This window comes from Eptatretus burgeri, chromosome 16 (genome assembly GCF_056783735.1).
Source record: "Eptatretus burgeri isolate ZD-2024b chromosome 16, Ebu_testis_v1, whole genome shotgun sequence".
Classification (NCBI taxonomy): domain Eukaryota; kingdom Metazoa; phylum Chordata; class Myxini; order Myxiniformes; family Myxinidae; genus Eptatretus; species Eptatretus burgeri.
In genome coordinates, this window is record NC_140976.1 from 61,606,206 (window position 1) to 61,632,391 (window position 26,186).

At 44.5% G+C, this 26,186-nt stretch overlaps 1 protein-coding gene across 7 annotated transcripts in view; it reads left to right on the forward strand.

Moving 5' to 3' along the window:
- Window positions 1-26,186, forward strand: part of CLIP1 (CAP-Gly domain containing linker protein 1) — a 128,710-nt gene that overhangs the window by 1,748 nt on the left and 100,776 nt on the right. Inside the window, exon 1 of one of the 7 annotated variants that reach the window (XM_085859721.1) lies at window positions 20,730-20,885. The exons of 5 other annotated variants lie outside the window; for them this stretch is intronic. The gene's annotated coding sequence lies outside the window, so the exon portion shown is untranslated. Of the gene's footprint in view, window positions 1-20,729; window positions 20,886-26,186 lie in introns of those variants that run through there. One more of the 7 variants, XM_085859717.1, reaches the window with a different exon arrangement.

Here is a 26,186-nt window from a genome sequence, read left to right on the forward strand (position 1 = left end):
ACAATGTGCTGTGACTGATATTCCTTCATAACAACGTGCTGTGATTGATATTCCACAAACAATGTGCTGTGACTGATATTCCACGAACAACATGCTGTGACTGATATTCCACGAACAACTTGCTGTGATTGATATTCCACTTACAACATGCTGTGACTGATATTCCACAAACAACATGCTGTGACTGATATTCCACAAACAATGTGCTGTGATTGATATTCCTTCAAAATAACGTGCTGTGACTGATATTCCTTCATAGCAACGTGCTGTGATTGATATTCCAAACAAAAGAACATGCTGTGACTGATATTCCTTCATAACAACGTGCTGTGATTGAAATTCCACAAACAATGTGCTGTGACTGATATTCCACTAACAACGTGCTGTGACTGATATTCCACAAACAATGTGCTGTGACTGATATTCCATGAGAAACGTGCTGTGACTGATACACCATGATAGCAATGTGCTGTGACTGATATTCCACTAACAACATGCTGTGATTGGTGTTCCACAAACAATGTGCTGTGACTGATATTCCACAAACAATGTGCTGTGACTGATATTCCACTAACAATGTGCTGTGACTGATATTCCACGAACAACGTGCTGTGTCTGATATTCCACTAACAATGTGCTGTGACTCATATTCCACTAACAACGTGCTGTTATTGATATTCCACGAACAACATGCTGTGATTGGTGTTCCACAAACAATGTGCTGTGTCTGATATTCCACGAACAACGTGCTGTGACTGATACACCATAATATCAATGTGCTGTGACTGATATTCCACGAACAACATGCTGTGATTGGTGTTCCACAAACAATGTGCTGTGACTGATATTCCACTAACAACGTGCTGTGACTGATATTCCACTAACAACGTGCTGTGATTGATATTCCACAAACAACATGCTGTGACTGATATTCCACTAACACCGTGCTGTGATTGATAATATTCCATGAGAAACGTGCTGTGACTGATACACCATGATATCAATGTGCTGTGACTGATATTCCACTAACAACGTGCTGTGATTGATATTCCACGAACAACGTGCTGTGACTGATATTCCACAAACAACGTGCTGTGACTGATATTCCACTAACAACGTGCTGTGACTGATATTCCATGAACAACGTGCTGTGACTGATATTCCACAAACAACGTGCTCTGACTGATATTCCACAAACAAGGTGCTCTGACTGATATTCCACTAACAACGTGCTGTGACTGATGTTCCACTATCTACGTGCTGTGGTTGACATTCCTCTATCAACGTGATGTGGTTGACATTCCTCTATCAACGTGCTGTGGTTGACATTCCACTCTCAATGTGCTATGGTTGATATTCCATGATGTCAACATGCTGTGGTTGATATTCCACTAATAATGTTCTGTGGTTGATATTCCACTAATAATGTGCTGTGGTTCATATTCCACTAATAATGTTCTGTGGTTGATATTCCACTAATAATGTGCTGTGGTTGATATTCCACTAATAATGTGCTGTGGTTGGTATTCCATTGTGACAACGTGCTGTGGTTGACATTTCATGGTATAAACGTTCTGTGGTTGACATTCCATGATATAAACTTTCTGTGGTTGATACTCCATGATATCAACATGCTGTGGTTGATATTCCACTAATAATGTGCTGTGGTTGATATTCCATTGTAACAACGTGCTGTGGTCTCATATTCAACTATCAATGTGCTGTGATTGGTATTCCATTGTGACAACGTGCTGTGGTTGACATTTCATGGTATAAACTTTCTGTGGTTGATATTCCATGATATCAACATGCTGTGGTTGATACTCCATGATATCACCATTCTGTAGTTGATATTCCATGATATCACCATGCTGTAGTTGATATTCCATGATATCACCATGCTGTAGTTGATATTCCATGATATGACCGTGCTGTAGTTGGTATTCCATGATATCACCGTGCTGTAGTTGATATTCCATGATATCACCGTGCTGTAGTTGATATTCCATGATATCACCGTGCTGCAGTTGGTATTCCTTTGAAACAACGTGCTGTGATTAATAAGAGTCATAAATTGATATCCCCACGCTTTTTGGAAAAAAAAACAAAAGCATGGCGATATTGTAATCAGTTCTGTCTGTCTGTCTGTCCTTTATGCTATCTCCTCCTGACCAGTTGGACATAAATTCACCCAACTTGATAGTTGTGATCACCACATGGCAAAAAGGTGAGAGAGCAGTATAATTTTTGGCCCAACCCCTGGGGTGGGGTCGAAAGGTCAAATACCGAAAAATACAATTTATGGGCGCATTTTAAAACATTGAAAAATTGATTTCATTTTTTATTGAAACTTTGTATATGCAATCAACATTGGGAGATGCATAAAATTTGCAACGATTTTTTTGATTCCTGTCCCAGAGGGTGGGTACTTAGGGTCACTTTGATTCCTGTCCCAGAGGGTGGGTACTTAGGGTCACATGTGTCAAGATGGGGGGAAATTTTTTAACTCAAAATCTTTCAACTTAGCTTTCGGTGGTAAGCGTGGGGATTTCCGAGGGCACATCATCGACTTCACCCGAGTTAGCCCGTCTCCTCGCACAGCGGAAGAGAAGGTTTTATAATTGTGCGTGCATGCGTGCGTATTGTTGCGGTTCTCGGAACCGCATGCATACAACAGATAGGTGTCCCAAGACAGTTATTCCATTATTATACGTGTAGATAGTCCCCTTCCTTTTGTTTAGTGGGACAACAAGGGAGTGCGTTGCGATGATCTAATAGCTAGGGTTGCTTAAATCATTTTCTCTTTCATTTCATCCCCACTCTTCTTCTTTTCTGATTATTCCTGAGGTAAATCAGCAACATGCGCCTTCGCTGTAAACTGGGGGGAATTGCCAATTTCATTAATAAGGCATGTGGACAATACCTCTTAAGAGGCTGCACAAATGGTGTTTTTCACAGCACGACGATCCACGGTACCCTCTGCCCCGCTTGCCCCTCGTCTCGTTTACCACAGCGTGTTGGAGTGTTCACAGCACGACGATCCACGCCGCACGAAACACGTACCGAGGCCGATAAAGCCGACTCCACGCCATGTTGGGCAGGATACGAGTGTGCGGGTAGAAGCGGCTTGTTCTTTGTTTAACCTCAATACCCGACACATATCGGTGTTCGCCCCGCGCACACGCTAGCGGAGTCGTGTGAACGCGAGCGCCGGCCACGTGCGTAATGGCGGAACCGCTCGCACTATCTGGAATGTGCTCGAAAGCAGACACGTATGCCGCTCGTGAAACGTGCATGGATTTATCCATAGCGATGTACCTTCGGTCTTCGCTGGCAGCGGTGGATTCTCCACGGATGGTGAACGTCTTCTCGTCTCTGCAGCCAGCGAGGCTGCGATCGAGCCAGGGAATGTACAGTGCGGGCCACGTTGGCATGCATGGAACGAGCGCGTTGATCGACGCTGGTCAAACGCCCGAGCGTGCATGCGGCACCCTTGACCGGTCGCCCGGGGGTTTTTGCAGGATGATTCACGTGCCAATTTCGGTGTGGGCGATTCATGTCAGCTCGTGGGTTTGGAGTGCAATATTGCCACTGTTTGAGATGGCCTTGCCGGAAATGGAGTGAGGCGGTTTCGGGCCCAAGCTGGCGGGCCACGTGAGAGGTCAGCGCCAATCGGAGTGCCTGATTCGGGTGATGACTTTTGGATTCCGCATGGCCCCTCCCCCTTGAGCTGCGGGCCTTATAAAGGTCGGGGCAGTCCCTCTTGCCGGGACGGTCTGTGGTTTCCTGCTTCTCATCTCCGCCTCCTCGTGTCCGCCCACGACGACACCGCCATGACCCACCTCCTGCTCCTCGACTCTGCCTCCTCGTCTCCGCCTACACCACCTTGACCCCACCCGCCTACCCGATCCTGCCCACTGCTCCACCCTCGCCCTCTGGACTCTGCCCCTTCTCCACTCAAACTCCTTCACGAGCACAGTCTCCACACGTGCGGCTTGGGCCAGAGGCAACGTGCCCACTGTCGGGTACCACACCCCGGAGCATCCCCCCCCGAAACATATCGGGGGAACGTCGTGCCATCGGGTGCACAGGTACCAAGATCATAGCCTAAACCCCGCCCCCCCCCCCCCCCGGTTGCAAAAGTCCCTCTTCATCGGGTTCTGTGTCTGTGCGTGTGTGTGTGTGTGTGTGTGTGTGTGTGTGTGTGTGTGTGTGTGTGTGTGTGTGTGTGTGTGTGTGTGTGTGTTTGCGCCTGTCTGCTTAAGTAAGACTGTAGAAGATTATTATCATTGTTATTGTTATTATCTTCACGTCAAGTCTGCTCTGTATTCCCCTTTTGTAAGTTGCCTGTTTATTGTCGCACCCCACGCTTCTTTCTATCTCTGCACAACACACCCCAATAAATCTTCACTGTGCCACAGAGCTTTCCTCGCCTGCTTGTAAATAAATTATTATTATTATTATTAGGAATGTTCCCTGCTCGTTTTTGTCTTTTCTTCCATTGATCCAGCATGGTCCGAATCCAAGTTTAGCCGGGACTTTATTCCCAACGATCCGTTCCTTTTAGCCGGTACATCCTTGGCAGTGTCGCTCAGCTGCATCCGATCCGGTAAAGTGATCTGGTTCGGACAAGGCGTACTGAGGGCGTGTTTACCCAGTAATTAAACCACTTGATTAATTAGGTAACCCGATTAACCAATAGACGGGAGGACCCTAGGTCACGCGGTTGATTTATTGGCATCCATGGTCGGTTAAGCGACCCGCCGCGTCACGGAATTATCCGTGTGTGACGGCCTACAATTCTGGGGAGTCTGGTGGGAACCGACATAGCTTCCCCCACCTAGTGGTCATTCTCTCCCTACCCCCTGGCCCGCAACAATATATATATATATATATATATATATATATATATATATATATATATATATATATATATATATATATATATATATATATATATATATATATATATATATATGTCAATGTGTGTCCGTTCGTCTTTCTCCTCCATAACTCCAAAACCATGAAACCTAGCGGTCCCAAACTTTGCGTACATACTACGGGAACACAAACGTGTTGCATGAAAGAAAATTGGGTGTTTGGTTTAATTTAAACACCCCTTTTGAAGATAATGTAGAGGGTGCTCATCACGAAAATCCAAGATGGCGCCACACCATCTTGGTCAGCCCTTTGTCAGCTCGCAAGAGTCTTACGCCGCTATTTTTTTTGGCCTGCTCAACAATACCTTGACTTGGAATGGGCCGCAACAATTTCTTAATGATAGATGTTTGTTTTTTCACTTTCCTCACTTATATCATCAGATGCCTGATCATCATTCCGACAAATCACTAAATACATTGAAGTTCTTAAAAATGCCTGGAGACGCCAATGTTCGTGACTTTATTTCATTTCTGCAGATGCCATAACCCCTAGAATCTGTTCAACTAAGCCGAATTACAAAACTTTTGCTTTGGAATTGAACTGAGTAGCAGTTGCAACTGCTAAAAAAAAGTGTAAATTTGTCCAATTCGGACATAGTTTCACATTTTGGGCATTTGGGGGGTGTTTAATATGACAGATCAGCGATTGCTATTCGCTTGCCAAGCCAGCCGTATCTTATCAACCGTTTTTTTGGAGTGCTTCCTTGAGTGCTTAAGCCACTTCGTGAGCGCTCTTCAATATTTGCACTGTCACTGAATACTGTATATCGATCAACTTGAACAAAGTTCAGGGGCTACTCACCTGCATTGGCCCCGCATTGTTCTCGCACCTCATCGGTGGCTAGCTCACTGAAAATGTGCAATTTAATTTTACACCACGTTTCACCTTTTTGTACAATTCTCTTTCATAATATGACCCATCACTTCGGCATAGATAAATACATGTAACAAATGAAATGTTTTGTTTTTGAAAGTTTCTTCAACCGTGTCATTGGAGTGCTTGCTTGAAGCGCTCTTCCAGCTTCAATCTCGACAAGCTTTGATGGTGATACTACAGTGCGGTTGTCCATGGTTACATCTCCAGTTTTAAAAAGGCAAAATAAATTAGATCATTACAATGATTACAAAATGTTTTCAGTTAAAAAGCAATCAATCGCCACATCATGGCAGGATAGCCGAGAGGTATGCATGCTTGCTCTAAACAGTATAGCCTGGATTTGAATCCTGACCCGGCTATAAACTGTCATCCTGGTGTTTCACAGGCGGGGTGATTCATTAGTGCATGTGTCATCTCTCGGATGGACGTTAAACTGGCAGCCACATCTGCCGGAATCCCCCACCTCTCCTCTCCCCCCCCTCTGCACTCTTCCCTCTCCATCTCTCACCCCTCTCCCTCTCTCACCCGTCTGCCTCTCCCACCCCTATCCCACCCCTCTCCCTCTCTCCCACCCCCTCTCTCCCTCTCTGACCCCTTCCTCTCTGCCCCCCTCCCCCTGCTCCCCCACTCCTCCTCCTTTGTTGAGTGTACTGTGGCATGTACGAATCAGATTCGGAGTGAGCCGACTGGGTGCAAAGGTCGCTGCATGTGCGAGCATGCATGTGCGAGCATGCATGCATGCAGCCAGGTACATAGATTGAGTTTTAAATGCTCCAACCTGGTTTTATATACAACCCGGTGGTTAAAAAGAAAATGTTGCTGTTTGGGCACATTTTATCGCCCTTCCCTTCCTCTCCCCTCACGCTGCTTTCCCATTCCCTTGCGCTGCTTCCCTTCCGTTCCCCTCATGCTGCCTTCCCTTTCTTCCCTTCCTCTCACACTGCATTCTCTTCCCATCACACCGCTTTCCCTCCACCTCTCCTCATGCTTACCTTCTCCCAAATTCCCTCCCCTCTCCACCCCCATCGATATCTCACGGCGGTTTCCGCATGCTGCATTAACGTACCTCATTTCATTCAATCCTGTACTATTCCCCCCATTCTCCACAAGTCCCACTACCAAACGCAAGTTGAAAAACCCTCCTCTCATACTTACCTCCTACCACATCATACCACCCCTTCCCTCTCCTATAGTGACCACCCCCCTTTTGTGTATACCATGTCGAGGCTTGTGTAAGAGTTAATGCACAGAAACATATAACAAGGCAGGAGACAAGAGGGGGGAGCACAAAATAGTGGGGAACAAAGACAAAAAGAGATCTGTGGAAGGGAGAAGGATGGGGCAGGCTACATGGGGTAAACAAAATGGTACTACAGGGTTTAAAACCCTAAAGGTGAATATTTGACTCAACAGAGATTGGTAAATTATGATTGTGCTCGTGATAATAATGACAATAATGGCATGTTCATCCCACCGTGTTCATTCATTCATTTCATGTGCAGCCTGTGGCTGCTGGTTACATCATTGCCAGGAACAGGAACGTGGCTATGCCGCTGTTGCAGTGCCCCCTGTAAGTTGTTCATGGTACCAGCGATAGCACGCCTCCTCTTCGTGAAGGACACCATGCAATCTTTAACGTCCACCGACTCATGCAGGCAGACAGGGTTCCCGTTTAATGTCCATCCGAGGGACGGCACACACATTGATGAATCGCCCTGCCTGTGAAACAGTGGGTCAGGATTCGAACCCAAGCTATATGGCTCCAGAGGTAAGTGTGCATACCTCTCGAGTCTCGGCCATCCTTCCAGCCGACCCCACCATAGTGGTTCAGCTTAGTTGATGCGATCATATCTCGCTGTTTTGTTTTCATGGAAGCTTTTTTTTGTCCATCACTTTGTCTTGACTGTATCTCTCATCTTGCTGACTTAAATTTGTATCATGGCTCTATCCTCATTGCCTTCCACGCACCTGCATGAATCATTGTCCTCGAACAACCTTTTCACCTTGTCTTTGTGTTTCCTCCTACCTGTCCGCAATATTCATTTCTTCGCACAACCTGTTTCTACATTAATCAATAATTATTAAAATTGTGTTTGGCTTCACAATTCAAGGTGAATTGAGTGGCTTCATGTCTTGCAGAATGGAAAGGTAGAACTATAGGAGTCTGTGCGGGACAAAGTGACATGCTGAAAAGTCTTCCTTGCCTTGAAAACATAACTTTACGACTCATCCTTCCTCGTTCTCAACAAAGCCGCTTCCAATGCCCCCCATCACTTGATAATGTTTGCTTTCTGCTCAATAGGCTTGCCTCGGAAGCATTCCTCCATTGGGTTTGAACTTCATCAGTACTTGGATTTTCTTGCTCCTCATTTGTACATCTGTTCACCGCAATGCATCCTTCAAGGCAAGCCAGGTGGAAGGAGGCGAGCCTCACCTCGTTAGGAACAATCAGCCCGATTGATAAATAATGTGACTTAACTTGCAGCTGATATTTGTTATTCCTCTTTTCTAGCCATCTGATGAGGAACCACCGGTGCGACTTCCGTCCTGTTCACTATTGATTAGACGTTGGACAGGTAACTACAACCGTTGGAACAATGTATGTTGAGTCCCTGAACCCGCAGAAATACATCAGGAGACAAGATAAACTGCTTCGGCTGCACCAACATTTAAGAGTATCGGCCATCCAAATCAACAAATGTTGTGATTTATTAATTCCATTCATCTATATATGACTTACAGTGTTTTGCTCTATACACATTGAAATTTTAACTGGATACGTGTACTGTACTTTGATCAATTTTCTAAATGACAAGACCATGAAACTTGTATTTCGAAGGAATACAAGACTGCCAAGCTTAGTGTTGGTTTGCATCATGGCAGACAACGTTAGAATGATAAGATTTATCAACCGAGCGTTGGCTAAGGTATGCTAACCATTGTGGGAAGCTTAGCGAAGCACACACTTTTGTGTGTTAATCATTCATAGGTCCTCCTAAGGTCCTCGTGTGCAAGAAGTAGGTCCTCTTGAGGTCCTCTTCTTCCGACCAATGGATAATTCTGAAAGCATCAGCTTTTCTCTACTTCCCAAGTCAGTTAGCATAGCTTTGTGAACCTTCAGTTGATAAAACCTATCATTGTCATTTGGCAAATGAATCTGGCTATCCTGTTAGTACAACGAAGGAATTGAGATGCCTGGACGTTTACTGGTGGTTGAATGCCATGTCCGACATGCATAAGCGTTGAACCAAAAAAATTATTGTTCTTACGTGTTCCAACACCATATCTCGTGTCTGGATCACACCAACAATGTCGCGTGGCTATAGTTAACGTCTGATCAGTTCAGCCCCAAAAGCCAAAGTTTTGATGCAGGAGTTGAGAATTTGTTACTGTCCCTCCTGTCCCAAAGTTTTATTTTTATTACTCACTAAACTGTTCAAACTAATTGCTTTCCAGGTCGGATCTAGACTCTAGAGCATGTTATTTGTCATTTTACTGTTTTTAAATCAATCATGAACCATAATCCAGACAGAGCGTCAGTCCTGCCATTTAGCAGTTTCTTGGCTGGGGTTTCACTCCTGGATGGGTCACCACTCCCACAGAGGAGGTCAGGTTAATTTGTTCGGGGTGTCGGTGATAGCTCGCCCAGTCTTCGCGGAGGACACCGTGGAATCCAGCAACAAATCCTGGCAGACCAGATGTCCAGTTTAACATCCATCCGAGGGAAGACACACACACACACATTGATGAATCACCCTGCCTATGAAACACTGGGATGACAGTTTATAGCCGGGTCGGGATTCTAATCCAGAATGGGTAACTTAGAGGTGAGTGTGTGTTCCTGTCGGCCATCCTTCCAGCTTTATTTTAGATGTAGTTTAAAATAAACAACTTTTGAAAGTTGGACAGACTTATGCTTGCTAGATTTGGTGAGGGTAAGCTTACGTAAACATACAGCAAAGCATGATTCATGGAGCTTGGCAAAGTAAGAGTGTAACATGATGCGAGAGGGAGAACTAACGACATCTCAACAAATTACACTCGTGCCCCCCCCCACCCCCTTTTCTCAAACCCACCTTTGAGTGGTTTCACAGGTTAACATCCCATGATGAAAATATGCAATGAATGTTGTAATGAAATCAAACAGTTGAGTGCAATTTTACCCACACTTGAGTCGATCTCATAGCTCTTGTGCATTTTTTTTCAGGGAAGGAACCAAAATGTCCTGTGGTGACATCAAGGGAACGCACACTCCCTTGATCTGTCATACACTCATACTCATGATCTTGCTTCATTCTATTTTGGTTCACTTATCAAGGGACAAAATTTTGAATCCAGCATTGTGCATAATATAATCCATTGATGGTTTTAGATGTTTGAAAATGTAACTCCTTACGCTCCCTCTGAACACTTAGCACGCGCTTCTTTATTTACCTTTCACCAAACATATTGACCCCATAATGTCTTTTGTGAGGTCTTTTTATTTCACTCCAAAGTCTCGGCTCAAAAGGCCTATCTTTATGGGAAGTTTTGTGAGATGTTTTATATCTATGACATAGGTCAATGAGGACAAAAATAGAAAGAAAGACCTAGGTCACTTCCGGACTTCCGGTTCGGGGATCGGCGCATGAGGACGACTGGGTGGCGAGCTCTCCTTTCAGGCCCTCGAAAGCTAAGTTTCCAGTCCTAAAACGTTTTGTGTATTTTGTTATCGACATTTGTGTCAGGGGCTGTGGAACTGTACTTATTTTTTTCGTGTTGTGTTCATAACAGTTTTAGCGGGTAGTTGAGTTAGTTTATTGAAAGAAGCAGGGCGAGGCCTCGTGATAAGTTTAGCGTGAAGTCAGTTGGGGCCTTGGGAGTATGGGGGTGAAGAAGGTTATAAATAGAGAGCGAAGGAGAAAGGAAGAGGAGGACGTAAAATGTCACAGTTGCTCAATGTGGGCCACGTCAACAATGGGGAAGCAGAGGTTTCTTATTGTTGTAGGAAGTTTGAGGAAATCGTCCACTTGAGGAAGGTTATTACCGGGTTGAAGGAACGCATCGATAATTTGCAGCAAGTAGCAGAATGTGAGAAATTTGTAGATAATACTTGGTTACGGTTGTGGAGTGAGGTTGCTGAGGATATTGGAAGTGGTGACGGTGCAACGGGGGAGGGCAGTGGGGACGGTGCAACGGGGGCGGTGACGGTCAATGGGGGCAGGCAGTGGTGCCAGTGCAACGGGGGCGGTGACGGTCAACGGGGGAGGGCAGTGGTGACAGTGCAACGGGGGCGGTGACGGTCAACGGGGGAGGGCAGTGGTGACGGTGCAACGGGGGCAGGCAGTGGTGACGGTGAAATGGGGGAGGGCACTGGTGGAGGTGCAGCAATATAAATTGGTAGAAATGAGGTATGGGAGACAGTTTTTGTGGGTGATGAGATTATTAAATATGCTGATTCTTCATTCTGCAGGAAGGATTGTAGACACAGAATTCTGTGTAGTTTTGAAGGAGGGGGAGTTTGGGACATTGAAGGAAGGGTAAACAATATTGTATCGGGTAACGGCAGGAAGAAGTTGGTTGTGGTACACCGAGGTGTGAATGATGTAGGGAAAGTTTACTCAGAGGTTTTGAAAAATAGATACAGGATATTGGGTAAGCGGCTGAAAGCAAAGGGTTGTGAGGTCATGTTTTCTGGGTTTGTCCCAGGATTAGGAAACAATATAGAAATCATGAGCAGAGCAATAGACGTCAACCAATGGCTGGAAGAATGGTGTAGGGAGGAAGGTTTTACATTTCGGAAGCAGTGGGAATCATTTAGGGGACAAAGGGAGTGTTTCCGGAATGATGGCCGTATGTTAAATAGAAAAGGGGGCAGCAAGGTTTGCAGTGGGAATTGAGGAAGGAATTCAGGCTTTTTTAGGTCAGCGGAGGTGGGGAAGCCATAAAGGAAGGAACTGATGATGTAATTGGGATGAGTAAGGCCAGGCAGGAAAATAGAATTTCAGGAAGGGAAAAGTTAAATATATTCTATACCAATGGCAGGAGTTTAAATAATAAGATGGAAGAGCTTGAAGCCAAAGTGGATAGCGAGGTGGGCTCCTCCTGTGCTTTTATAGGGCTCTGGGTGTGAAGGAAGAGGAGGAAGGAGGAGTTCATGAAGAATTCAAAAGGGCATGTGGGAAGGGAAGAGTATTAATTATGGGGGATTTTAACTTGCCAGGGATAGATTGGGTGGAGGAACAGGGATAGGGCAGAGTAGATGAGGATTTCCTAGTTTTATTCCAAGATTCCTTTTAAACCCAGTTTGTAGATAAGCCCACGAGGAGGAGTGCAGTGTTAGACCTCATTTTAAGTAACGATCCCAATATGGTGGAGGAGGTGGAGGTCAGAGAGCATTTCGGAGCAAGTGACCATAACATTGTGTGTCCAAAGATTCTGTTCAGGGTCAGAGTTCAGGATAGTAAGGTAAGACTATTACATTTCAGGAAGGCAAACTTTGAGGGAATGAGGAGAGAATTGAGTGATGGAGATTTGGAGACTCTAAAAACAGGACAATCAGCACCAGAAAAATGGGAAACCTACAAGGAGCAAATGTGTAGAGTGCAGAGTAAGTACATTCCAATGAGGTGTAAAACTAGAAATAGAAAGAGACCCGGGTGGTTGAGCAGTGAGATAAGGAACATTATTAAGGAGAAGCAAAAGGCATTTATTATGTTTAAAATAACAGGACTGGAGTTAGATTTATATAATTATCGGAGTAAACAGAGGCAAGTTAAGAAAATAACTCGGCAAGCCAAAAGAGAGTATGAGAAGGACATGGCTAAGAATATTAAACATCATAGCAAGGATTTCTTTAAATATATCAGGGGAAAAGAACAGGTTAGGACCAGTGTGGCCCATTGAGGAATAGCACTGGGAGAGTGGTTAGTGATAGGACCAGGGGCCATAGCCTGAGAGTAAAGAAGAGGAGAGTTAGACGGTAGTAAGGCAGGGTACTTTTACTCAGAGAGTAGTTAATACATGGAATGGTCTCCCTGGAAAGGTAGAGGCAGCAGAAAAAGTAGATAAGTTTAAATTAGAATTAGATAGGTACCTGGAAGTTATGGAGATAGAGGGGTATGGGGATGTTGATAAGACTTTTAGGTAGTTTGAGTATTGATGGGTGATTGTGTATGGAGTGCTTTTGGTGGGGGTCTTGTTAAGGGGGGTTGTGTGGTTGATGTGTGTTTTTAACCAGGCCCATGCCTCCTCTCCAAGGGGAAGAAAAGGAAAAAATTAAAAATACAACAAAAAAAAATACAAAAAACAAACAAACCAAATTTTTTGTTTTCTTTCATTAATTCAAATGATCTTGGGTTGGTGTGGTGTTCGCGCAGACATGATGGGCTGAATGGCCTCCACCTGTGTTGGATTTCCTTGTTGTCCTTGTTATGTCAGACCCGGTTTCGTGTTTCCTTTAAAGAATGATTAGCTGTGCCTATCCATAACGTCGCTGATGGATTTAATCAAAAAGTCAACATGTTATACGACACAATCATATTCCATATCTATCTGTGAGTTTCAATGATGATGTAAAATGAAGTGAAATGCGTGAAAAAAGGATATTTTATAACACGTAATTGTTGTTACTGTCGTCATGGTTGTTGTTGTTTGTGTGTTCCTTTCATGTACTATCTTTTTTTATGTCGCTTCGAGAAGTGTGACATATATATATATATATATATATATATATATATATATATATATATATATATATATATATATATATATATATATATATATATATATATATATATATATATGTATATATTTTGTTATGGTTGTGGGGGTAGATGGAGGAATTTAAAAGGGTAATTGGGCTCGTATAGAATTGCTTGGTCCGTGGATGTGTAGGAGACACCTCGATGTAAATTAAGTAGGGAGACTGTGAACCTAACTGTTACCTGTCACCACAAGGGATGTAGTGTGGTGTCAATTAGGTGGGGTCTAAGACTAATTGCCCCAGTATGTGATTGCCCCCGTTGAACTTTCCCTACCTTTTGTATTCCAAGGTCGGCAATAAAGGTGGGGAACACGTACCAAAAACAACCACAAGCGGGCAGAGGCCCCGTCTTCCCAGGTTTTGTGCAAGCAGGCCACGCCCCAGAGGAGGAGTTTGGTTCGAGTGTGGTAGAGGAAGATAGTTTGTGGAGTAATAATCAAGGGGACGCACGTGGTCAGGAGAGGACTTTAGTCAGAGGACTCGGAGGATCTCGCTTTTGCTCTCGGCACGACGAAAACTGCCCGATTCTCGTGTATGTGCTGTGAGAATTGGCTTGCGTGTTAAGCAGGCCATTGCCGGTTCGGCTGAGCCATGAAGGTTGTACGCTTTTGAGGAGGGAAGGAGAGTGTGCCTCGTGGCCTCATCACGGAGCCTCAGAAATCGTCTCATCGTGTGGGCCATCGTTGTGAACGACTGACCGGGTGCAAGAGAGGAACGGTCGGCATATTCGCTCTTGAAAAGAAGCTGCACGGAGTCTCTGAGCCTTGGTATTAATTACTGTTCACGGAATGCCTGACGTATGTTCTTCCCGCGGCAAGAAGGCGGCTTGGTGCCATTTTGTTGGACTCGTCTATGAAGTGCCTCGATTCCACGTTCCATAAGGACCATCTGGACCAAGCTAAGTGCCGGGATGAAGGAGGGATTTTTCTTTTGGTTCATTTTCCCCTTGTCTGTATTTAAGTCTGTGTGGAGGCACCTCAATTATAATTAGATTTAGCCTCCCTCACGTTTTCCTTTCGTTATTATAATTTGAATTATTGTCATTGCACATATTTGATTATTGTTATTAACTTATTATTTATTTAACTAAATTTGCTTGTGTCCGTCTATTTTTTTCCGTTCTGGTGCAACACAACTGTTTTCCCGCACGCGCTCATTGATCTCGGAGAGTTTCGACTGGAGGCCTCCAAGGGAGAAATTTGGCCATCCATCCCGGTAACGGTTAAACCCCCTGGACACGGCGTTTTTATATATATATATATATATATATATATATATATATATATATATATATATATATATATATATATATATATACATATATATATATACACACACAAAGACCCACCCACATCTCTCTTCTGTCAATGGAGGGAATAACCATTTCGATCTCACCTAATCAACTAAGCTCAGGTGGCTAGGATTATGTATTCTTCAGGCAGATACCTGACCCATCCCCATCTCCTTGAGATGCTGATCAACCTGCTGCAACCACGAGACACTTGGTCGGCCCATTGGCCTCCTCTACTCACGAGGCTCCGTCACCGAGAGAATCTGGTGAGCAGGATCAGCGTCGGGAAAACGAGCCACATGTCCATACAGCCGCAGCTGATGCTCACAGACTATGCAGGTAACAAATCTCATTTGAGTCTCTCTCAGCAACCGCTGAGAGAAACTCAAATGTGGATCGGTGACAAAAAAAAAAATTTTAAATCTGTTTTTAATTCAGGTTGGAGCACAACAAAATGTGACAAAATTCAATTAGTGTCAATACTGTCTGAAAGCACTGTCTAACTAGTAGGAGTACTCGGCGTTGCCCGACAATGCCGAGTCCCTCCTCCCACCTCACCCCTTCCCCTGCCTTCTCCCACTCCAGTCTCTCCGGACAACCCCCCCCCCCTGCACCGCCCGCTCCCCATAAAGGCATTTCTACAGGGTTTTTAACCACATATGGGTAAAATAATAATTTAAATAAAACCCGTTTTCCATTTATAGCAACTTCTAACTGACCACGTGTCAAATGTGCCACGTCCATGTAGTGTAGTACACATCCATGTACGAGTAGTTAGCCTATCGCGGAGTAATCAATAGGGACACATCAGCTTAAGGAATGTTTTGTTTGAATGTGCACCATACAGGAGATGGTGCATGGTCATAATTAGTTTGGGATGATGGTTAAGGAAATTGTGCGTGTAGGTGTCGCCCCTTATGTAAACCTCGACCGGTGTAGTCCGCCGGGAGACTTTGCAAAAGGAAGAGGGAGAGGAGCTTGGATCACCTAGAGGGGGTGGAGCGTTGTCCAGAGAGAAAAGGGAGGAGCTGACAAGGTTCTGAGGATGATGAGAGTTCTGAAGCGAACACCATGGAGAGGTTTTTTTGAGTTCTGTAGAGAACACATCTGAGGAAAAACAGAGGAGAAAGGGTTCGGAGGAAAAAAGGTTTGTGGAGAGGCGGTTGTCCTGCCTGCCTGTCTGCTTTTTTTGTCGACCTGCCCATGTGCCTTCATCTCCTCATCATCCTGCTCATCATCTCATCTCCTGCTCGTGGCTGCTCTGTCCCCATCCTTCCATTTGCTACCACCAGAGCTGAGTCCCCTGGTTTTTTCCCTTTCCCGTTTGTGATTGAGTACACAGTTCGTTCATTCTCATTGCATATAATTAGTTATTAATTGCATTTCTTTCCTCCCCGCCCAACCCACCGTCATATTGCTTTCTGTGGGTCAATCTTCCCCTGGATGTTTGTGGTTTGGGGAATTAATGCGTTGGTTTTAAAAGAGCAAAGGTTCTTGTGTTTCTCCTCACAACCGCATACATGTTGTCCACCATAATTTGGAACATCTCCACAGGAGTCAAAACCATTCGGTGCATCGTGAGATTTTAACCTCCCGCCTTGACAAGCTCAATGTTAGTTGAACCGTTTATGCAACAATAACTTCCTTATAGTGTACAAGTAAATAATTTCTTTAAAGTGTACGTGTACATAACTTGTTTAAAGTGTACGTGTATATAACTTGTTTAAAGTGGACGTGTACATAACTTGTTTAAAGTGGACGTGTACATAACTTGTTTAAAGTGTACGTGTACATAACTTGTTTAAAGTGTACGTGTATATAACTTGCTTAAAGTGTACGTGTACATAACTTGCTTCAAGTGTACGTGTATATAACTTGCTTAAAGTGTACGTGTACATAACTTGCTTAAAGTGTACGTGTACATAACTTGTTTAAAGTGTACGTGTATATAACTTGTTTAAAGTGTACGTGTATATAACTTGTTTAAAGTGTCCGTGTACATAACTTGTTTAAAGTGTACGTGTATATACCTTGTTTAAAGTGGACGTGTACATAACTTGTTTAAAGTGTACGTGTATATAACTTGTTTAAAGTGTACGTGTATATAACTTGTTTAAAGTGGACGTGTATATAACTTGTTTAAAGTGTACGTGTACATAACTTGTTTAAAGTGTACGTGTACATAACTTGTTTAAAGTGGACGTGTATATAACTTGTTTAAAGTGTACGTGTACATAACTTGTTTAAAGTGTACGTGTACATAACTTGTTTTAAGTGTGCATGTTCATAACTTGTTTAAAGTGTACGTGTACATAACTTGTTTTAAGTGTGCATGTACATAACTTGTTTAAAGTGTACGTGTACATAACTTGTTTAAAGTGTACGTGTACATAACTTGTTTAAAGTGTACGTGTACATAACTTGTTTAAAGTGTACGTGTACATAACTTGTGTAAAGTGGACGTGTACATAACTTGTGTAAAGTGGACGTGTACATAACTTGTTTAAAGTGTACGTGTACATAACTTGTTTTAAGTGTACGTGTACATAACTTGTTTAAAGTGTACGTGTACATAACTTGTTTAAAGTGGACGTGTACATAACTTGTGTAAAGTGGACGTGTACATAACTTGTGTAAAGTGGACGTGTACATAACTTGTTTAAAGTGTACGTGTACATAACTTGTTTTAAGTGTACGTGTACATAACTTGTTTGAAGTGTACGTGTACATAACTTGTTTTAAGTGTGCATGTACATAACTTGTTTAAAGTGTACGTGTACATAACTTGTTTTAAGTGTGCATGTACATAACTTGTTTAAAGTGTACGTGTACATAACTTGTTTTAAGTGTACGTGTGCAGAACAGACCAAGCCAATTTCCATAACCTCTAATGTTTATTTACTTCACATACTGTGTGCATTACATGTCCATCAGTTTGTTTATAAGCCTTGAAAATTTGGACGACAAACAAAAGTTTTTTTTTTTGTGTTTTTTTTTTCAATGAAAGACCACGATTTAGTTTCCTCTACATAAGGAGAACACACCTTCATTGGGCGGTGACCGCTGTTAGACCGCTGCCACGATCGCTGTGAACAAAACATGCATTACCTCACTTGAGATATCAAAATGTACCTTTGTTTCTTCAAAACGGAACCTTTATTCTTGTTGTTGAGTCTTCAAATGTACATCAGAGGCCTTTGAACCCTCAGAGCTATGAAGAACGAAAAAGATGGCTGCAGTTTCTGGGTGGCTGGAGGGAAAGGCATGGCCTGACTCATGGGCGGTGTTTGTGAAGCTGGGAGAGAGAGGGAAAGGCATGGCCTGGCTCATGGGCGGTGTTTGTGAAGCTGGGAGAGAGAGGGAAAGGCATGGCCTGGCTCATGGGCGGTGTTTGTGAAGCTGGGAGAGAGAGGGAAAGGCATGGCCTGGCTCATGGGCGGTGTTTGTGAAGCTGGGAGAGAGAGGGAAAGGCATGGCCTGGCTCATGGGCGGTGTTTGTGAAGCTGGGAGAGAGAGGGAAAGGCATGGCCTGACTCATGGGCGGTGTTTGTGAAGCTGGGAGAGAGAGGGAAAGGCATGGCCTGGCTCATGGGCGGTGTTTGTGAAGCTTAAGCTGGGAGAGAGAGGGAAAGGCATGGCCTGACTCATGGGCGGTGTTTGTGAAGCTGGGAGAGAGAGGGAAAGGCATGGCCTGGCTCATGGGTGATGTTTGTGAAGCTGGGAGAGAGAGGGAAAGGCATGGCCTGGCTCATGGGTGGTGTTTGTGAAGCTTAAGCTGGGAGAGAGAGGGAAAGGCATGGCCTGGCTCATGGGCGGTGTTTGTGAAGCTGGGAGAGAGAGGGAAAGGCATGGCCTGACTCATGGGCGGTGTTTGTGAAGCTGGGAGAGAGAGGGAAAGGCATGGCCTGGCTCATGGGCGGTGTTTGTGAAGCTTAAGCTGGGAGAGAGAGGGAAAGGCATGGCCTGGCTTATGGGCGGTGTTTGTGAAGCTGGGAGAGAGAGGGAAAGGCATGGCCTGGCTCATGGGCGGTGTTTGTGAAGCTGGGAGAGAGAGGGAAAGGCATGGCCTGTAGAATGGGAGGCACTTGTGACCCACAGACATGATTTCAGCTTTGAATATAACTAGCAAATACCACTCGTTGCTTCGCTGATGGAAATACTGAGAGGGGGGGGGAGAGAGAGAAGGGTGGGGGAGTGAGGTGGGGGAGTGAGGTGGGGGAAGGGAAGGCAGCAAGAGGTGAGAGGAAGGGAAGGCAGATGTGCGGTGGAGCATTAATTACGATTCATACCGTCTCATCAAAATGCTTTTGCATGGAATAACAGTGAAGATGGAAACAAAATAATGTCTGAAATCCATTTTCTACCAGTCATACTATAAATACCACCCAGAGACAAACACTACCAGACATATCCAGAGACAAACACTGCTCGAATACGTCTGGAGACAAACGCCGCCCGGACATAACCACCATCCAGATACAGAAGAAGAGACAGACAGAGAGGAGGAGGGAGAGTGAGAGTGGGGGGGGGGTGAGAGGAGGTAAGAGAGGTGTGGGAGGAGGATGCTGCACTGTATTGGAAGGGGGTAGAGCAAGGGCGAGAGAGAGAGAGAGAGAGAGAGAGAGAGAGAGAGAGAGAGAGAGAGAGAGAGAGAGAGAGAGAGAGAGAGAGAGAGAGAGAGAGAGAGAGAGAGAGAGAGAGAGAGAGAGAGAGAGAGAGAGAGAGAGAGAGAGAGAGAGAGAGAGAGAGAGAGAGAGAGAGAGAGAGAGAGAGAGATATATATATATATATATATATATATATATTAGCAGAGAGAATATGTTATGCTTCGTGAACACACACACACACACACACACACACACACACACACACACACACACACACACACACACACACACACACACACACACACATCTCTTTTAGTAATAGATGTGCTCTTCAACACGACATCAGTCTTCGGTTCAATAACTTTGACCTTGTTTGTAAATTATAGCCAAGACCAGGTGGGTCAATGGTGGGTTTAATGGCACCTTGAGAGTGGATATTTGTGTCTAATCCCTCGACGTTACAGACAGACAGACCTAAAAGCAAAAAAATGACAGACAGGAAAAAGGAAGAGTCATCAGGGATTTTAATTAGTATTTATCATCTACTCATCAACCGAGCCCTCCTTCCTCTCCACTCTTTCAGCTTTCTCATTCTCAGTTGTGGTCACATTCCTGACTCTTACTCACTTTCCCGTCTTGAACTTGGATTGTGAGATACGTATCTCACCCTTGTGACATCCTTATAGTCATCCATTGCTCTTGTATTTGTACCGACTCTTTGCACCATTGGTGATGTGATCATTTGACGAAGTTTGTGATTTTGTTTTGTTTGAGAAAGTCCTCGAGTGACTTGCACCTGCGTTTTCATTGTATCCGTTTGGGATTCCAGTGTGAAGGTGTTTGGTGTAGGAAATTCTTGCGTGCGTGCATTATTTGCCTGGTTCGCCTCTACACGGGGGACCGTCGCTTGGGAGACCTTCCCGCTATGCGTCTGGCACTTCATTGTGAGTATGCGTTTGTACGGCCTTTTTGAGGTAGCATCACCACAGGTGTGGAGAGGAGCTGAGTGGTGGTGAATTTTTTAAAACTTCAAACTACATTTGTGCTTATTTGGTTGTGACGGCTCTTAAGATTGCTGAAACAAAGTGGCACAATCTCCGATGGTAGTGCAGATGGTGAACGTCCTGGGATGGAAGCGGGGAGCGGGGAGCGGGGATGGAACTCCACGGTGGTGTTTTCACGAATTGTGGAATTTCAGATTGTGCTCTTGTGTATCGTGCTTGGTTTGTCACCACCTTGTTTTGTTTGCGGCAAACTGGCGTTTTGTCGGATGCTGTCCGTTGACTGGCTCATGTGACGGCAGTGCAGCTGTTTTTGGCAATGGCGTGGCATTTGCAGATGGGCTGTGCTACTCGTGGGTCGAATTGACAGTTGTCGTCTTATTCACTCGTCTTCGTTGGAGGTGAAGTGGAGTTATCAGTGTTGGGTGAGTATGGTAGCCATCCTAGAACCGTTTAGCGGTGTTGGTGTTGTGGACTATTTGATTGTTAGGAGTTAAAAGCTTCGTTTGTTCAGCTTTCCGTCGCTGTTCCCTCAATGACATCTCATGTGAACTGTTGTAAGGAGGTGCTCAGTGCATTATCTCACAGATATATGTCAGCGGAGGATGAAATCGGAGATGAGAAAGAAAGCCTAAGTTGGAAGGTACTCCGATGCAATAATCAGTCTTGTTTTCAAACAAAATATCTCAACCTTGCATTCCAGCTCCACCTGTTAGGACATATTGCTGTTTTATGACTGAGAATGTTGGTTCAGCATTTTTCCTGAAAACATTGAGCTTTCTCAACAACAATAACAACAACAACAGCAACAACAACAAATTGGATCTTTCAACGTATTATTGGTCCGAAGCATTGTTTGCAATTTTTGCTCTCAACCATGGGGGTTGTTTCATTGAAGTAACTTACAGCAGTTATGCAAGCGTTTCCATGAATGATTGATTTGTAAAGATTACTGCAGTTTTTCTTGTTTTGTTTTGTTGTATTTTATCTGACTTTGATTGAACACGAGTCGACATTCTCGATGTCGTGTGTTTGATGGCAATGTGAAGATGAAATGAGCTGCCCAGGCTTTTGATGATGATGATGAATAATAATAATAATAATAATAATAATAATAATAATAATAATAGGGGAACTTCCCCCTGGGTTCACCTGCTAGAACCAGGGAACCACTGGTAGGCATTGATGACCCACAATATATATAACCGAGAAGAAAGTACCTATTTTGGGGGGGCAAACCCCTGATTTTTTTTTTTTTAATGCCATGAACAAACTTTGGTACATCACGGGTGATGAATGTTATGGTCAAGTTTCATCGAAATCGTGTGTGTAGTTTCGCACAAGAAGATCCGAGTGTTTAAAAACAGCTTGACTGACTGATTGACGGACACCGAGCGATGCTTATACCTCCCCTGAACTACGTTCGAGTTGAGCTAAAAACTAGAATGGTACTCGGTAGAGGGCCAGGTTGAACAGTTTCCATTTTGTGTTGCACTGATGGGCTGTATCTGGATCCAGACCTGAGCCAAAATCTAATCGGCTTGTTCTGGTCATCTACCTAACTCATCGACCAAGTTTTGTAATCATCTGTTCAAAACGTTTTGAGATATCATGATATAGATATCGTTTATGCTTGGTGTCGGCTTAATGGTAAGGGTGGTGGGCTTGGGATCTGAGGATCCTGAGTTCAAATCCCACTTGGCTGTTGAATTAATACCAGGTGGGGTTGAATCTGCCTGTCATCATTCTGAGGTCGGCAACTGTGTCGGAGTGGCGACCCATCCAGGATTGTGTCTAATAGCCAAGGAGACTGCTCAGGCAGCCCCAACGCTCTGCACAGAATATGGTCCTGATGGATGGATGGATTGTGTTTTTGTGCTATCTCTCAATGGTGAAGAATCACTTACAAAATAAAATAAAAAAATTGTAGTATTTGGATCCAGACCTGAATCTTCACTAAAATTGAATTAACTTATCCTTGTTGCGCACCCAACTTGTCCACCAAGTTTCGTCCGAATCCGTCAATAACTTTTTGAGATATCTTGCTCACATCCAGACATACGGTGGTGAAAACAGAACCTCCATCCACCCTGGGTGGCGGAGGTAATTTTTATTCTAATTTGTTTTGTTTTGTAGCAAAGCCACGGTTTGCTACCTTTGTAATCGTTGCAGAATCGTTGTGCTTTGAGCCGAGAAATGAACGTTCTTTGTGCTAACCCTTTGGACACGAGCACGTTGCCGAATAGATTACTGATGCTATGACATCATGAACTGGAATAATAAGCATCATGTCGTACGTGCGACCGTTTTGGGTCGCATTCTAACAAGCGTTGCATTGTGAGGCACAGCGAAACCGTTTCAACGTTCTTTCACCTTTTGATCTTTGATCTCATAGTCAGCACGTAGTGATGCAGTCAACGAAATATTTAATTTTTTTTTTGGCATTGCCACTCTTTCCTATCACACGTTTGGCTTGTGCTGCGCATAAATGTCGAAAACGAATGAATTTGAAGTGTTAATAATTATCCTGTTTGTAATTCTTATATCATCCTTTGAACATTGAACAGATGCGCGTTGAGATGCAGATCCGTGTCATGAATGGTGAGGAACGTGTTGTTTGGCGTGGTCTGGCTTCAAACTCCAATGGTTTGTTGTTTTATGTAGCAGCGGAAGAAGGCATCTGTGGTTTCTGACACGCTTTTGCGAACATAATGAGGAATGTGATTAAAAAAAATTGTTGGAGCTTGGAAGTCGCACAACTCGTCGCCCTTTGACGTTGTGGGTACAAAATAGCCGCCGTCCCATCTTCCAGCTCGTCCCATCTGCTTGTACTGTGGTTTGAGGGTCGGCGACTCAGTGGCACCCTTCGATGGAGGAGCGACCTCCCCAGACTTTGATTCACTGTGATGAAAATGGTCACGAATGCAAAAAAATTAAAAGTGAAATGGAGGCGGATTGAGCGGCGAAATACGTTCCGATACTTTAAAGCGGCAATTTCCAGAAAATCGCACCGTATCATTTATTTATACGAAAGAAAATTTGCCTCGACATCATGAAAGACTAAAAAAAACTCAATGATGTAAAAGGGACAGTTAAGCACACACACACACACACACACACACACACACACACACACACACACACACACACACACACACACACACACACACACACACACACACCATCAAATAATTTAACATTTTTCACCGACGAAGCGAACAGGTTGTTAAAATGCACAAAACTGTACAAAAAGACAAAACAAAAAGACAATCATACCTGCCTGGTGTTGGCTTAATGGTTCGGGTGGTGGGCTTGGGATCCGAGGATCCTGAGTTCAAATCTAACTCGGCTGTTGAATTAATACCAGGTGGGGTTGACTCTGCCTGTCATCCTTCCGAGGTCAGCAAAATGAGGACCAGCTTGCTTGTATCCTGTGTCGGAGTGGTGACCCGTCCAGGATTGTGTCCAATAGCCAAGGAGACTGCTTAGGCGGCACCAACGCTCTGCACAGAGTATGGATGGATGGATACTCGAACTTTCAGCAGTCTTTTTATGTTTTTCACATTGATTTACGACTTTGAGAGGAGTGTGGATGTAATTCACGTGGACGGACAAAGACATTCGGATACCTACCTACATCGGTGCAATTTAATGGGCTGACAGGATGGCCCAGGCCCGAGAGTACGCACACTCACCTCAAAGCCATGGAGCCTGGGCTTGAATCCCAACCCATCCATAAACTGTCATCCTGGTGTTTCACTGCCAGGACGATTCATCAACGGGTGTGCCGTCCCTCGGATGGACGTTAAGCAGGCGTCATTCGTTGGCGGACATTAAAGAACCTTCATAAAGCGTCCTCCATGAAGAGTAGGCGAGCTATTGCCGGCACCATAAACACGTTGCAAATTCCTGCCCTAACCAGCAGAGGGCACTGCATCAGCGGCACACAACCGCGCCCTCAGCCAATGGTGCTACCCCACAGCAACGTTGTGCTTCTCTCTGCCATCTTGGTTTCCACCGTGTATTCTGCAACATCACTCCCCTTGCTCTCTCTCTCTCTCTCTCTCTCTCTCTCTCTCTCTCTCTCTCTCTCTCTGTCTCTCTGTCTCTCTGTCTCTCTGTCTCTCTGTCTCTCTGTCTCTCTGTCTCTCTGTCTCTCTGTCTCTCTGTCTCTCTGTCTCTCTCTGTCTCTGTCCTCCAGCCTTCCGCAGCAACTCCAGGATGCATGCAACAATGTTGTTGTAACCCCCTCCTGGTTAAACTTCCAAAATCCAGGCTAACTGCTCATCCACACTCTTTTGATTTACTCTTTTCTCCCATTAGTGGAACTCTTGTTGAGGCTGTTCAGTCCTACTCTTCCCTCCAAGACTTCAAGTTGGCAATTTGCCAGCCCCTCCATCATGTCATCGCATCAATTCCCTAACCATGACATTTTAATTTAACCCCCTTAAGGGGGGGGGGGGGAGAGAAGACTGTGATTAATAAATATATAACCAACTTGTTTGCATTTACTTTGATTTCTTTTTTAATGTTTCTAATGTTTCCGTAAACTAATGCTCGCAGGGGGGGACACTTAGTTTCCCCTCCATCCAAGGGGCGGCACCAGGCGTTTTTGGCTCGCCCTGGCACCGGAGCCATAGTTTATGCCTGGGTGGTGATTCAAACCGACGCTTGACAGCTTGGAGGCGAGTGTGCACATCTCTACCGGCTATCCTGCCAGCCCTTCAAATGATTTATCTTGCTTACAGAAAGAATATGTACATGACTGACGTGCTTGCCGCACCTGGTGATGTACCTGCTGCACCTGTCGCACTTTCTCTTTCCCTCCCACAGTGAAACGAAGTCGATAAACTTGACATACTGAATACGTTGTGCTGTTATGTGAGATGATATGATGCTGGCCGCTGGTAAATGAGATTGTGCTTGTCCATGAGAGATAAACCTGCGCGTGTCTTTGAATTGGCAACTTACTCGATGGTTGATGGGTTTTCATTGTGAACCCTTCTTGATGTTTATCATACAAATTCTGTTGATGTTCTCCATCTGTTTTGTGCTCTCTCGAACGTTAGTGCTTGACACTGCCAGCCACGGGCAAGCCGGTGCAGCAAGAGCGGCTAACGTAAGCTTCAGCTGATCCCCATGCCGAGTCCCAGCTGGCCGAAGACAAATGGCTTTTTGTCAAAGCGCGTGCGTCCTCCGCGTCTTGCAGCCAAACACAGACGCCGGTGTGAATATGCAAACTCTAGGGTCCCAGTAACCAAGGCCTCCCTCGGTGCCAACAAATCTCCAGAAGTCTCGGATTTGCTCTCTCCGGGCAATGATCGAAACGTTCTTTTTATTCTTCTCCATCTGATCTGAGGTTTCATGTTTGGTGTCCCACGGATGACCTGTTCGTTGTACAGTCGGGAAATGTTCCATGATGCTGAACAAATGGACAATTTGGAAGTGTTCCATAATGCTTTGGCGATCCTACACATGAACTAAATGGTATTCAGAATACTCACCCCACGCAGTCTTGAGAAGGACTTGAGAAGGACTAACCGGGGCCCAATTTAGTTCTCAGCAGCCCTGGGTGCGAGCCAACAATTCTGGCGACAAATTTGTAATTGTATCTGTGTCTACATTTCTGAGTTAACTGTGTACAAGTTATACTTTGAAAATTTTCGATGTTCACTCAATATGCGCGATATCAAATGGCCATGCAACATGTGGTAAAGGTTCATTGG